This window comes from Manacus candei, unplaced genomic scaffold, assembly GCF_025592945.1.
Source record: "Manacus candei isolate 608988 ecotype Guabito, Panama unplaced genomic scaffold, ASM2559294v1 h1tg000017l, whole genome shotgun sequence".
NCBI lineage: Eukaryota > Metazoa > Chordata > Aves > Passeriformes > Pipridae > Manacus > Manacus candei.
This window is the reverse complement of record NW_026138065.1, coordinates 20296456-20309384: the sequence shown is the minus strand read 5'-3', so window position 1 is coordinate 20309384 and position 12929 is coordinate 20296456. Positions and strand designations below refer to the sequence as shown.

Sequence of the window (12929 nt, the reverse complement as noted above, 5' to 3'; positions counted from 1 at the left end):
GTGAAAACTTTTGAAGATGGAGGCTTGGATGTTTAATTGTAGGCCAGCAGCTGGTTAGTTTTTAGGACAAAATTAAATCTCTTTGTGGAAAGGGAGGCACTTGCCCACAAGAGGTGTTTAGCTGTGCAGGGTCTGATGAAGCGACACCTGTCTCAGAGCCATAAAAGTGTGTGGAAAGGCTGCAGAGAGACATAGTCCATTACCCTGGAAAAACAGTTATCACTAGAATTGTTTTTGTAAAAAATCAACAAACTACTTTCCCTTCAAAGAACACACACACTGCTGAAGAAAATACCATCTGTGCATGAGCTCCCCTCTGACAATAAGTGTGTCTTAGGTCAGGAGAAACAGAACTGCAAACTATGTAGCTGAGAAGGACAAGCAATTAATTAAGTAGGTAAGTCTTATATCAGTGAGAGTTGTGCGCAGCTAAATCTGGCTCAGAAAACAAACATAACTCTGGGCAGTTACTTGGCAAAGTCCTATCCTGCTTCATCCCATTTGAAAGCAGTCATGGCACTGATACATAATGTATTTATCTGTTGGTGTGTCTGATGTTTGCATATAGGGTCTGAACTAGAAAGGCAAAGTGATACCCTGGGATATGATTAATATTGCCCGCAATATCCTTGCTACACCCAGAGCTGTGTTTACCTTTCATAGCACATTTGAGATCCCCTTCTCTGTGGCCTGAGGAGCTGCAGAAAGTTGCTGGTGTGAGGCAGCACAACAACCCACTTTCTTCACTTCCTTCCTTACACTCTTGTGTAAGGTTGTGGTCACCAGCACAGGAATAAAAATAATGCATGCTTTTTATTGGTCCCTCTTTTAAGGCTTTATAAGCTTTTTGCCTGATGTAATAGAATTAGGCTTAAGTTTGCTGGAGGGACCCTCACAGTGGCATGGACACTGTGGAGCTGCAGAAGGTGATGCAAAGTACTGCACCTCACAAGGAGAGGTATAGCCAGTCCCATACGTACCTCTCACAGCTTGCCTTGGGTTGCAGGTTAGAACAGCAGATTTCAGTAGTGATGTAAAAAAGTGTCCCATCATCTTACAGGGATTTCTTGCAACTTCAAAAGTGGCTGGCCCGTGATAAAGGGTATCTCACTAATGAGGGGTTTGAGCCACACAGGAAATTTAGATGTCACAGGGCTGAGCACTCCATTGTTGTTGGGTTTGTGGAATTTAAACATTCAAGATAAGAGCTTTGTTCCTCTACAAAATAGGAGGAGAGAGGGCACAATTTTACAGGAATACAGCTATCCACCTTTTTTTCCCTCCAGCACATTTGAGAAATAGATTCTTTCAGTTTTGTTTAAAAATCAGGTTTGTTGTCCTGATCAGAAAGGTGCCTTGTTACTAAAATTCTAGACCTTGCACTGAGATAATGGGCCAATTTACAGACAGAAGGTAGTGATCTTTAAAAACTCATCCTTAAGAATATATCAAGTTTATTGACCCAAACCTAGCTTAGGGAAATATGCTCTAATCTGTCTTTTCTTTCAATAATGTAGAAAAATTAGTAAATTTTTAGACTTGAAATGTTTTATTTTTTTCCTTAACAAGACCTGTCTGAGTATCTGAGTGAGGGAAGTATATTGCTTAACTTGACCAGTCCCAATGTGTTGTCCTGTATATATCTGACCTCAGTTCATAGATGTTCCTGAGAAAGCACGTACACTCTTGGCTAGATGACAAACACAAAGCTTTCCAGGAGATTTGTGGACTCATCCTCCATTTTGAGGATGCATCTCAGTCCATATCCTTTAGGAAACCTTTAAGTATTTGTTCTATCTCACCCACCCAGGGGTAAGCAATGCTGGCATAGCAGAGATGCTAAAGCAACTTGGGAAAGGGGTATCACCTACAATAAAGTAAACAAATTCAGCAGATTATCTGGGATTTTTTTTTTACTGGAATCTTCTCTGCTGAGTCACTTGTATTTGTGTAGGTATACAATATCCAAGAGTAGACAAAACTCTCCACTGAAGAAGTTTCTGAAATATAACAGTAGACAAGGGAATTCACTCAGGGCAGTCATTGACAGAGGTTGCAATGTAGTACCCTGGCTTACTGGTATTTAACTTTCAATAACATTCATGGACTGGGTCCTGGTAAATGGAAGGATATCCTTTTGCTACACCAAACTGGGAGTTGTTTGAGTCAGCAGCATTGATTTAGCTTTATATAAATGCAGCAATATCAGGTGTTACATCATGAGGGAGAGGATGATTTATTGATTTAATATTTTGATGCTATTAACCAGAGAGGAGAGCCAAACTGCTGCTGCCTCTGGACAGATGTGTCAGAAGTGCCCTTTGCATTTTCAGCACATCTGTCCAGAAGACAGCCATTATGCCTTATGTCAACTAATCCTACCCCCTTCTCAAGGTTTTGTCTTAAACAAAAGTATTAGTCATGTGAGAGGTTTGAATACTTGTATTGAAAAAAGTGCATAATTAAGGACTTTCTAAAGCATGCAGTGTGTCTATTTCAAACTACAAAGCATTTGAAAGATCAATGGTCAGGGATTTATGAAATGATTTATTGTGTCAGTGACCATTTAGATACTTCATATCAATGGATTATTTTTCTCTGTCACAGGGAGATTTGTTTTTATCTATGGCCAAAACCTGAAGTCATTATTAATTTTATTACTTAGGCAAAGTTCTTACTAAAGACTTAAGCATTTGGCTCAATGCTCAATATTTCAAAGGAATACTTAGGACAGAAAACAGAAGGAAGATCTTTGTAAACATCTGAATGTCTCTTTAAATGAATTCAACAAACACATTAAACCTGTTACAATGCAAACAGAGAAAGGTAATTCTAATTCAGCTGTAATTCCCACCCTTCTTCCATGCCAAGCGATGGATCTGTTTACTCCTCATGAAGATAACTTCGTTTATGCTCTCCCAAGCGAGCCTTAGCATCTCCCCTCTTACCACCTTCATCAGAGGTGAGCCCTGCTAGCCTGCTTTACAGATCTGCTGTGATGCTTCCCACCTTGGCATGGGAAAAGATCTTCAATAGCCTGTACATAAAAACAAATAGAGCTGTAGAGGCTTTCAAGTGTGCTGTCAGTGAACAAATGATGTGGTCACTGAGGGAGGCTAAAATGAAAATAAACAGTGCACAGATTTCAAATTGGCCTGTGGGCCCCTAGAGAAATATTGAAGGAACATAGTGCAAACCTGTCAGCAAGCATCACTGATGTGTACTGGGCATACATATTCTCACCTAATTTAATTAGAGAAGTCCTATCTGTTTAAATACAGGGTACCAGCTGATTCCACAGGTATATTTGCAAGTTTAATTGGATACTTTTAAAATATGGAAGTGGCTTACCTGCAATATATTATACTTTCATCAGTCTTTAAATAGATTTGATAATTCCTTAAGGCAGGAATTATCCTTGGTTATGGAACACACATGGATGACAATTAAAAAGTTAGTAATGCGTAAGAGGAGACCTGGAAATGATTGTAATTTGCTTTTCTGAAGAGTCTTAGAACTTACTTCTGCACACTGAGGCCACAGTAGCTCTATGTTTGTACGATGGTGAGCTCTCAGATTTCAGAGGTAGGTTTTCGGTGTTAGAGTTTCCTCATGTAAATTACACAACCTTCCATCCTGAAAACACATTTACCCTCTCCATCCATATTTCAAACCATAGAAAGGACATTATTCTCTGAATTTTCAAAATTAAAATAACGAACGGGAATAGTTTAGGAAGCAGCGACCTAAGTTTCACTCCATCCATGTTCTTGATAGCAAACCAGATGATTTTCTTGAGTATCTGAACCAGCACGAGGATGAAGTACCTTCACTTGATACAGCTTTAAGATTTTGAATTCACATTGTCCAATATGATCTATTGTCTGATAGCTCAGAATGCTGTTTTATTATTCCATGGTTGTATTCCCCCTAGTCAAAACATCATTACCTGAAATGACACTCTTGACTGTTCAACCAGAGAACCAGTGTAGAAATACTAATTTAACTTCAACTGCAGCATGAATGTGAGCAGATCTCAAACACTGGTGCACAGATGTGAGGCAGATTCATCATTCAAATAAAATATGCATTTGTTAGATAACCTCCTACTCAGAACAGTGTAAAGGCTATCAGCTATGTTCAGATGAGAATTTTTTCCTCTCTCATGTTTACCAAGCAGTTTTTATGCATATGGACAGTTGATTTGCCCATAATTTATTAACGTGGACAACACTTGCATATTTCACGTATTCCAAAATAAGTCTTTTCCATGTGATCTGAGAAAAATGGGTAGCAGAGAGAGATTAATGGTCTTCAACATGCAATTGTAATATTTAGTATACACTATGTATTGAATATTTTATATCCTTTTTCTCCCTTTTATAAGTCACAAGAGCAAGTGCTCAGGGCTGTTGAAATGCCAGATTTTCTTTTTTTTAAAACTGCCTGTAATGCATAACTCTATCCCTGTGCATCTATTAGCACAACTGCCAGTTTTTGGCAAGTGATTGGACCTATTCGCAACATCCAGATGCACGGAAGGGATTTCCCCACTTGAGCCAAAGATGAGCCTTTTGGGAACAGGGCAGGGGCTGCACAACTGCCATGTGAAGATGATGGGCTTGCGGCTGCTCTTGGCCTGGGAAAGCAGTGCCGGCAGCAAGCAGTTGACCTCTGCATGCAGTAAAGGCAGCCAAGTCGAGTGCCCTGCCACCTGGGTTGGGTCCATAGCACAGTGATCCTATAGCTCCCAAGCGTGCTGTGCCTGCCCAAACGCACGCAGGCTGTGCAAGCAGCACCAGCCCGGCTGGGAGCAAACATGTCCAGCATGCTCAGTCACTGGCTGTACCGAGGTGCTTTCACAAGCTTGGAGGAGAGATAATAAATGAATTTGGTTTCCAGGGCAGCCTCTAGGTCACCTGTAATAGGTCACCCTTAACAAACAGCGTTGACGCAGAGCTGGAACAGTGGCAAGTGAATGAAACTTAGCTCTGTCCTATTTGAGCAATGGAATTTATTCCCAGCTCTGACCTTGTGCAAACTCTGTTACCATATTTATCACATGGAAAGAATGACCATGGCCTCTGCCAGCACCATGGGCAGGAGGTCTCCTCAGTCAGGTCCTGGACACGGAGGAGCCAAATGACACATGGTGGTGGTGGTGGCAGAGGGAGGGAGGAGGGATGTCCTGTGGTCTCCCACCTGAATCTGGGGATGTTGTCACAAAAGGTTGCTGAGCCCAAATGGCACATTGGGCACAGAGATGCACAGGACGCTGGGCTTTGCTGCTCCCCAGGGTTTATCTTCCCCCTCCTCTGGGTGCCTTTGGGTCCTGGAAGGCACTACCAGGAGCTTTGCCTCCAGAAAAGGGTGAGGAGAATGGGCCCAAAGCATCTCCCTCCACAGCGGTGCTGTTGCCCTTGAAGGCAGCAGGGCGAGGTGATTGCAACTTTCATTTCACCCTCACACTTCAAATCAGCAGCTGCATCTCTGAGGCACCAGTTTACAATGAGAGATGCTGTGCTCACTCTGCCAGCTTCTCAGAAGGCCTGAAGGAAGGGAGATTTCTGCATGAAAAAAAGTTCTTCCCTTCGAGTCCCCTGTGCTGTTGGGGACTACTTAGCTACTCACACAGAAACTGTCTGCCTTGCACTCCCTTCTTGCCTCTCTTGCCCCTCTCTTCTGGGAATGTACTTTACCAGAAACAGTGACTGACCTCCCTGAGCATACAGGAAGCATCATGCTAAAAAAAGAAAGCAGATCATGTGAGCAGAGCTAAACTTCCCACAAGGTGTAATTTTTCTCCATTTGTTACTTTAAAATGCAAATACATTATGGCAAAAAGATACAGAAGAAGTATAAGAGAGCAGGGGAAAGCACTCTTGGGACCTGTCTGCTTTGCATTCGTCTGTCCTGAGCCTGAAGAGACATCTGTGCTAAAGGTTATTTCAAAGTAGCTCAAAGGGAAGGATTATTCTTACTTAAGGATTTTTGTTGATCAGATGTGATGCACCTCAAATCATTCACCTCTTTGGGCTTTATCTGAAATAAGTCCATGTTTTTCCAAGTCGTCGCAATGGAGGAAGGAAACCTGTTTTGGTCCAAGTGTAGGTTCTGGTAATAGCAGTGAGACTAAAAGCAAAGCCCAACATGCAGGCAGAGCAGTGCTGACACTGCTGCTTGGCAGCTCGCAAGGGCCCTGCTAGAGTCAGATGGTCTCCTGGGAACACCAGGACACAATTTGCTGTGGATGAGGATTGTGGAGAGGGATTCCCTGGCCCAAGCCTGCTTTTCTGTGTGGCTTGTGCCAGCACTGCAAGAACATGCAAGGAGTGAGAGGTTTTTTTAGTGATTAGGTACTTGTTTATTTGGGAGATATGACTTTTTCTAGAGAGCTTCAGCAAGCCTTAGCCAGTATAATAAAACATCCACCATAAAGAAGTCATCCTCTGAAGCAAACTGTAGTGATCTTTCCCTGGGTTTCCCCCCCCCTTACCCATAGTGAGATGCCAGAACAAAGGAGAGTTCTCCACTAAACACTTTTTTGGCTTCCCCAGCTCTGAGCCAGAAAGCCTCTAATTAATTAACTTTTCAGATTTGGGGGGCAGTATGTTTTCTTCTCATTCTGCCAGTTACCCTGGAGAGGAAAGTGCATCTCCACAGACGTCCTTTTATGCAATGATTTTAAAGCATTCTGCACATGGGAGATGCCACTAGCAATAGATGAAATAGAGAGGAATAACTTTACAAAGGAGGAAAAACAAAGACAAAAATGTCAAACAACCTGCTGCTGGCCAGGACAGGGTTCAACTCCAGCCTCTTCTCCTGCAGGCATCCACAGGTGTATGGTCACCCTGCTGCCTTGGCTCCTCAGGGTGTGCCTGGCATGAAGCAGCACACAGTGTTGTGCTGGTGGATCTAATGACTCATCCACAGGCTTACCAAGCAAAATCACTACCTGTGATAAGGCTGAATGCAGATGATAGCTTCCTGCTACACACAATAGACACAGAAATGTAAGAGACCACCAAAAAATTGCAGCCACCGTAGAGGAAAATTTTGTTTTGTATTATGGCTTGGTGAGCAAGCCTTTCCTTTTTCTGTGGGTGTTTTGGTCTTGTTTCAAGGTGGGGCTGGGTGCTACTGTAAGATTGCACTTCCTAGCCATCCGCTTGCATCGTGATTGTGTCAAAGCTGCCCAGAGAAAGTAGAATTGCAGCTGAGATACAGCTGAGCAAGATTAAACTGCTCTTTTTGTTTGCACTGATGATCTTTTCCCTTGCCAGTGCACTTCCCCACATTCCTCTGGTGCACTTTAGAACGAGTAAGCCTTTTGAAATGATTCTTCTAGCACACAGAGAAACCACCTCAGGCAGTCATCAAAAACCCAGGCTCAATTTAAGTGAGGCATACTGGCAAGAAAGAGCAAAGGTGAAGCTTTTTGCCTTGAAAAAGTGTGAAGCTGACTGTTGCAGTCTGCTGCAGAGATCTTGTTTAGAAACACACGTAAATATGGTCATGTAAAATATCAGAGAGGATGTTCATAATTCTACTAGCAGCACTTTCTTGCTAATGATGGTTTGAGGCTTAAATTGGACAAGAAAATATGTGGTTATTTATCTACTGCTTTTCTGCCTGTCCATTGGCTTCACATAACATTAAGTTCATCACCCCTCTTGGTATCAATTCCCCTCTCCATAATATGGCCCTTCCACTTACACTATGCTCTGGCTCTTCAAAATGCTTTCATAAGAAGTGCTGTAGGTCTCTCATATTTAAAGATGAATATTGATTGTAGATGTATAAAAAATACATTGGCAGTTAGAATTGAGCCAGAAAAATATGCTTCTAAGGTATCATTATTTTGCCACGAAAGGATGCTGCAGACTTACACATGAATGTTTGATATAGCACAGCATGACTTCGGTGGTGGAAAATGAGCAATGTGCAAGTGCATCAACACACTGAGAAAGCAGTAAATGTTTTCATGCATTGATCTGTCTGATGATTCGACAAGTCGGTAAGTTCTGCCCTTAAAATAACACAGAAGAATTTCAGAGGCTAAAATTTGAAGATGCTAGTATTTTCCTAGGTAAGATTTTTGGTCTCATTAGTTCAACCTTCACAGTTTCCTTCAGTGAAAAAGTTTCCAGTTTGATGACGACAATGCCCAGACTGAATGCCAGGCCAGGAAGGCAGGTGACAGCAGTGGAAAACCAGCTACAGTTACACTAGGAACTGCCATCAGTGGTACCTGGGATACAGAGACCCTATGAGGAACTGATCTCTCCGTGTGCTGAACCTCTTTGGAAGTGTATGGAAAATAAACAGCTTTGGTCATGCCAGGTTTAGTTGGGCATGCTTTCCCTTTCAACAGCTATTCAAATGCCAGTCTATTTTTAACATTCCAAATATTTTTACAGCATGGATTTGGGTGTGCGTTTTCCTACCGTAATTTGGAAGGACTAAGTTAAGGTTTTGCTTTTGGTTTTTAAAATCAAACCAGAGGCATATTGCAATACGCTCTTCAGCCAAGAGCATGCCAATGAATGTGATTTGCTTTATCCTAGTGGGATAGAGAGTGAGTATAAATTAGAATCTAACACCTGAAATACAGTGAGCAACACCTTCCGTTGGTGTAAACGAGCAAAGCTGTGGTGTCGGTTGAGCCTGGCTGATTTATATCTCTGGGAGTCTAGCCCGTTGCCTGTGCAACTCATATTGGCTGCGGCTGGCAGGTCCCAAAACAGCCTCATTTCCTGCTTCTGAATATAGACTTTCCCCTGGCTGCTCTGTGGGATTCAGTGGATGTGTCCTGCAGAACCAGAGGTAACCCATCAGGGGAGTGCTTTCCTATTCTACCTGACCCTGTTTCTAGCAGGTCACCTTGGCATGAAAAATCACTCATCTCTGCAGGGATGTGTAGGGCCAGATTCTCATTTTGGCTCCCTGCAATTAACCCCAGTTCTGTTTAGTGAGTCAGGCCTTAATGCTGAAATGTTCACTGGTGCCAAGGGTCCTCAGAAGACAAACTCCTGCTTTCAAACATTGCTGCAGAGCCTGCCTGGAAGTTCAGGGAATGAAGGCTCCTACAGGATTCAGGCACTCCTGAAGATGAGTGGGAAGGTGGGAACCAAAAGCTCCGATTTCTGATTCTGTCACATCTTATCTGCATTACAGTGGTTGATGCTCCCCTACTTTGTTTAATGGTAATGCTACCATTTCTTTGTTTTATTTTTCACCAGGGTATAACGTGAAGCAGAGGTGATTTGGGTTGTGAGCTGTCAGTGAGCTGCCCGTCAGCCGTGACGGAGATGGTATGCCTTGCTCCCTGTCAGTTGATATTGCAGGAGCAATTGTGATGCTTTATTGGGGTTGTTTCATTGTGACACCCAATCCAGAACAGGAGACTCTGTTCTGGTGTTGACAAGTTTGATGAACCACAGTGATTTGACGGCAGCTCTTTCGCCTGGTCAATATGAGATTGAATTAATCTTGCTAAGGGAGTGGAGGTCACAACACTCGAGTGTGGCTGAGCAATGGAAAAACTGTCAGATGTGAGAGGGGAAAGAGGCCTTTCCACCAAGGATAAATCATCAGCAGGGTTATAGCATATTTGGTAAAGAGACTGAGAAGTTGAAGCAAAGCTAAAATACCACTATAGAACCAGAGGTGTTAAAGAAACCATTGTGTGCTACAGCTTTATATAACTAAATAGATGCCCTGTTTTGATCCAGAGGTGGTTAATCTTTGGCTACAGATGAGCCACTTTGTTTATAACACGCAAAGGCAGTCTGCAAGGGGCTTCAGTTAGATGTAGAAACCCTACTGTCGACATGAATAATACCTAATTACTAAGAGCTGAAGTCCTTACCAAGAAGAACATATCTTCAAGTTTAATTCCTTTTGATCAGAAGGATGATCTACAGATAATCCAATTTTTTTTAGGAAGAAGAACTGGAAAAGCTGTCTATGAGCAGCTGAGAGTGCATTTTGTTGGGCATTGGTGGTGAAAGGATGTATTATCACAGTCCCAAGCACTTAATCATTGAGTGGAGTACACAAAAATAGCCAGGAAAGTTGCAGGCTGCACTGAATGGGTTGAAAGGTTGTGGGAACATGTTCTGGCACACCCTTGTGCTGTGGCGAGACACATGATGAGGGGGAAGGGGAGGGTGCATTTCAGCGGGTCTGAGCAAAGGGGAATATACTCTTGTTTCCATATAAACCCTCTTCACTCTTTCACTCAGCATCATTTTGCTTCCTGAAGCAGAAATAATTTCCATTAGTCATTCAGGGTAACACGTTCCTAATGCATATAATGTGGAAATGTCTCAGCAGCTAATCTATGGTCCCGTTCAAATGCTGGGAAAAAGATTTAGTATATTACACAATTAAGTATTTGTAAACACAGATGACTTGAGTTTAAGAGGAACTTTTGTCAGCTGGAAAATAAACCAATACAGAATTACAACATGACAAAAAATGAGCCAAGCAGGGAATCTGCCTGTGGCTCTTAAAAACCCACCACCATTACAAGAAAAACCCACAGCCCATTGTTGGAAGTACCCCAAGGAAATTAGGATAAAGAGACACTTGATTGGCTACCTGTGATATATATTAAGAAGCAGCCCATAAAGCCCAGTCACTGTGCCACAGTTAATATCAAGTTAGCCGCCTTGCTGCCAGCCCAGCCAAGGCATGAATACTAATGCTGCCCTCAGCTGCCATAGAAATTGTCTCTTTGCGTAAGAGGAACGAAGACCTTTTGTCCTTAGCTTGCTTGTGCCAGGACTAAGCCAGGAGCTCCAGCTGCATCTGCAGTCAGACAGGCTCTGTTTAGCAGCATTGAACTATGCATTATATTTAAAACTCACTCTTCTCTGCTTCCCAGGGAGAAAATGAAAAAGAAGGCTGCATGCACGCCCTTTGGCAGGGGTGGCCCAAGGTGGTGTCCCTGCTGGGTGCACAGCAAGCAGATAAAAGCACAGCCAGAACATGCTCTTTGGAGCATTTCAGCTGTGTGAGCACAGTAGGGGACCCACAGGCCCTCCGAGAGGGGCCACGGAGCCACGCTGGAGACATAATATGGTGGGAGGCTGCACAGGCAATGTGGGGCTGTGCTCAGAGCAGTGGAGGTGCAGGGATGCAGGCATGGCCTGGGGCCGAACCACTGGGCCCAAGAATATAGCGACTGCGGGAAACACCCCCGATACCGTGGGCTGTGTGCAGTGGGAAAGTGGAGCAGCACAGTTTTGCACAAATCAGCAAGGGACAGAAAGGTGAGGAGGGCTCTGCCACCAGGAAGCAGGTGCAGCAGCAGCAGTCCCTCCAGCCTTGGATGGGCAGAAGCACATCAACAGCCAAACCACCAGTTGTGTGACCCACTGCCAGAGCCCCTCTCCATGTCACACACTTTCTACCTGATATGGCTGGGGGTGTTGAGACAAGAAAATTAAGAAATTAATTTTCATGCAGAAAATTTTTCCTGCTGCCTTCATGCTTGAGAGTACCCTTGATTTTATGTTATACCACTCCCTCGGCAGACTCACATCATTTTCTTGAAGACTCGCCTACATGATGGACTTACTGTAGAGCTGTTACTTCAGAATAGCTGTTTCTGAACAACTTAATGAAAAATAGGCTTATTCTGGTTAATCTTAATACTTGGTCAAAACTGACTTCTTCCCGGGAGCAGATTAGGTGAAATCAGAACAGGTGGAAGAAGAGCATTCACAAAGAGAAGGATCAGGAACAGCCTTCAAACTCACACTCTCTCTTAATCAGAGTGAATTGGAAAGCATGGACAACTGTCCCAATGCACAGAGGAAAAAAATAAGAGTATAAAGGCGTGGGTCTGATACGAAGGTGTAGCATGGGCCTCCCAAGCCCTATTCTTTCTTCTAAGTAGGTAACAACTGAATGAGTATTAGTTTCTCCTGTCAGTTGTACGTCTTACGCAATGCACTTTGTTCTTTTATGCTTATTGCTTTTCCCCTACTAACTTGTGCAAACATCAGCTTTCTCTTTATCCCTCCAGTCCTGCATCTTTAAAAATTGTATGTTTACAAACAGCCAGTTCCTTATGATGTAACACTTCCAATTTTCATATAATCCCTTTGTTGTCAACTACCTGCAGCAAATCAGTCTATTCAAGCAAACAAGCTCTCATTGCATTTATGTCAGTCCCATGTTGTTTTTAAGAATCCAACACATCTCTTGATCTCACAGTATACAAACTGTCACTTCCTCCACCAGTGAATCCATGAAAATCAGCAGAACAAAAATAACAGTGACACTGAATAATTCAGTAATACACCCTGACAATATCTGCTAAACTTCTGTCAACGCAGCCTACCTAGCTGTTGCTAGAGTGCACGGTGAAACTGGCTTTACAGTCCCAGGGACTATTATTAGTCTGGGTTTTGGATACTTAACACCTTTTGCAAGAACAGAAATAGAACAATAGACTAATATTTTTATCATAATGATGTTACAACTAGAGGGATAAAGAGTATTGTGACATTTCATCACACTTGATGTAAGAATGATCAATTCCACTAGGTCAGCCTTGTCTTTGCTGCTTGGATTTATGTCCATCTCCTCTGCCACACTCACAAAACTCTGTGAGAGCACACTTACGAGGTAACCAAGGAGTTATATAATTTATAACCCAAATGAAAATATTGAGGCATGGTACAGAAGTGGGTGGTTGAAGATACTTTGCTGAATGATTCAGTCATTCCTTAGACAAGAGAGGAGAAGTAAACCATAAAGCTGAGTCCTTGAGGTGAAGGAAAGACACAGAGCAGCTCATATAAGTGGAGCTACTGCTGTAGCACCTTAATACGAAGGAATGAAGCACTTCAGCTGTTTTGCTCAAGTTTGAAAAATATTTTGGGTTTTTTATGTAGGATCTCCTTAGCTTG

The 12929-nt window shown here is 42.8% G+C and overlaps 1 long non-coding RNA gene across 1 annotated transcript; it reads left to right on the top strand.

The window, feature by feature from the left end:
- The first annotated feature begins 5024 nt into the window (after positions 1-5024).
- Positions 5025-8365, top strand: LOC127469440 (uncharacterized). Its single transcript, XR_007903978.1, has 3 exons — positions 5025-5370; positions 7912-8020; positions 8129-8365. It is a non-coding gene; the product is annotated as an uncharacterized LOC127469440 (long non-coding RNA).
- The last annotated feature ends 4564 nt before the right edge of the window (positions 8366-12929 follow it).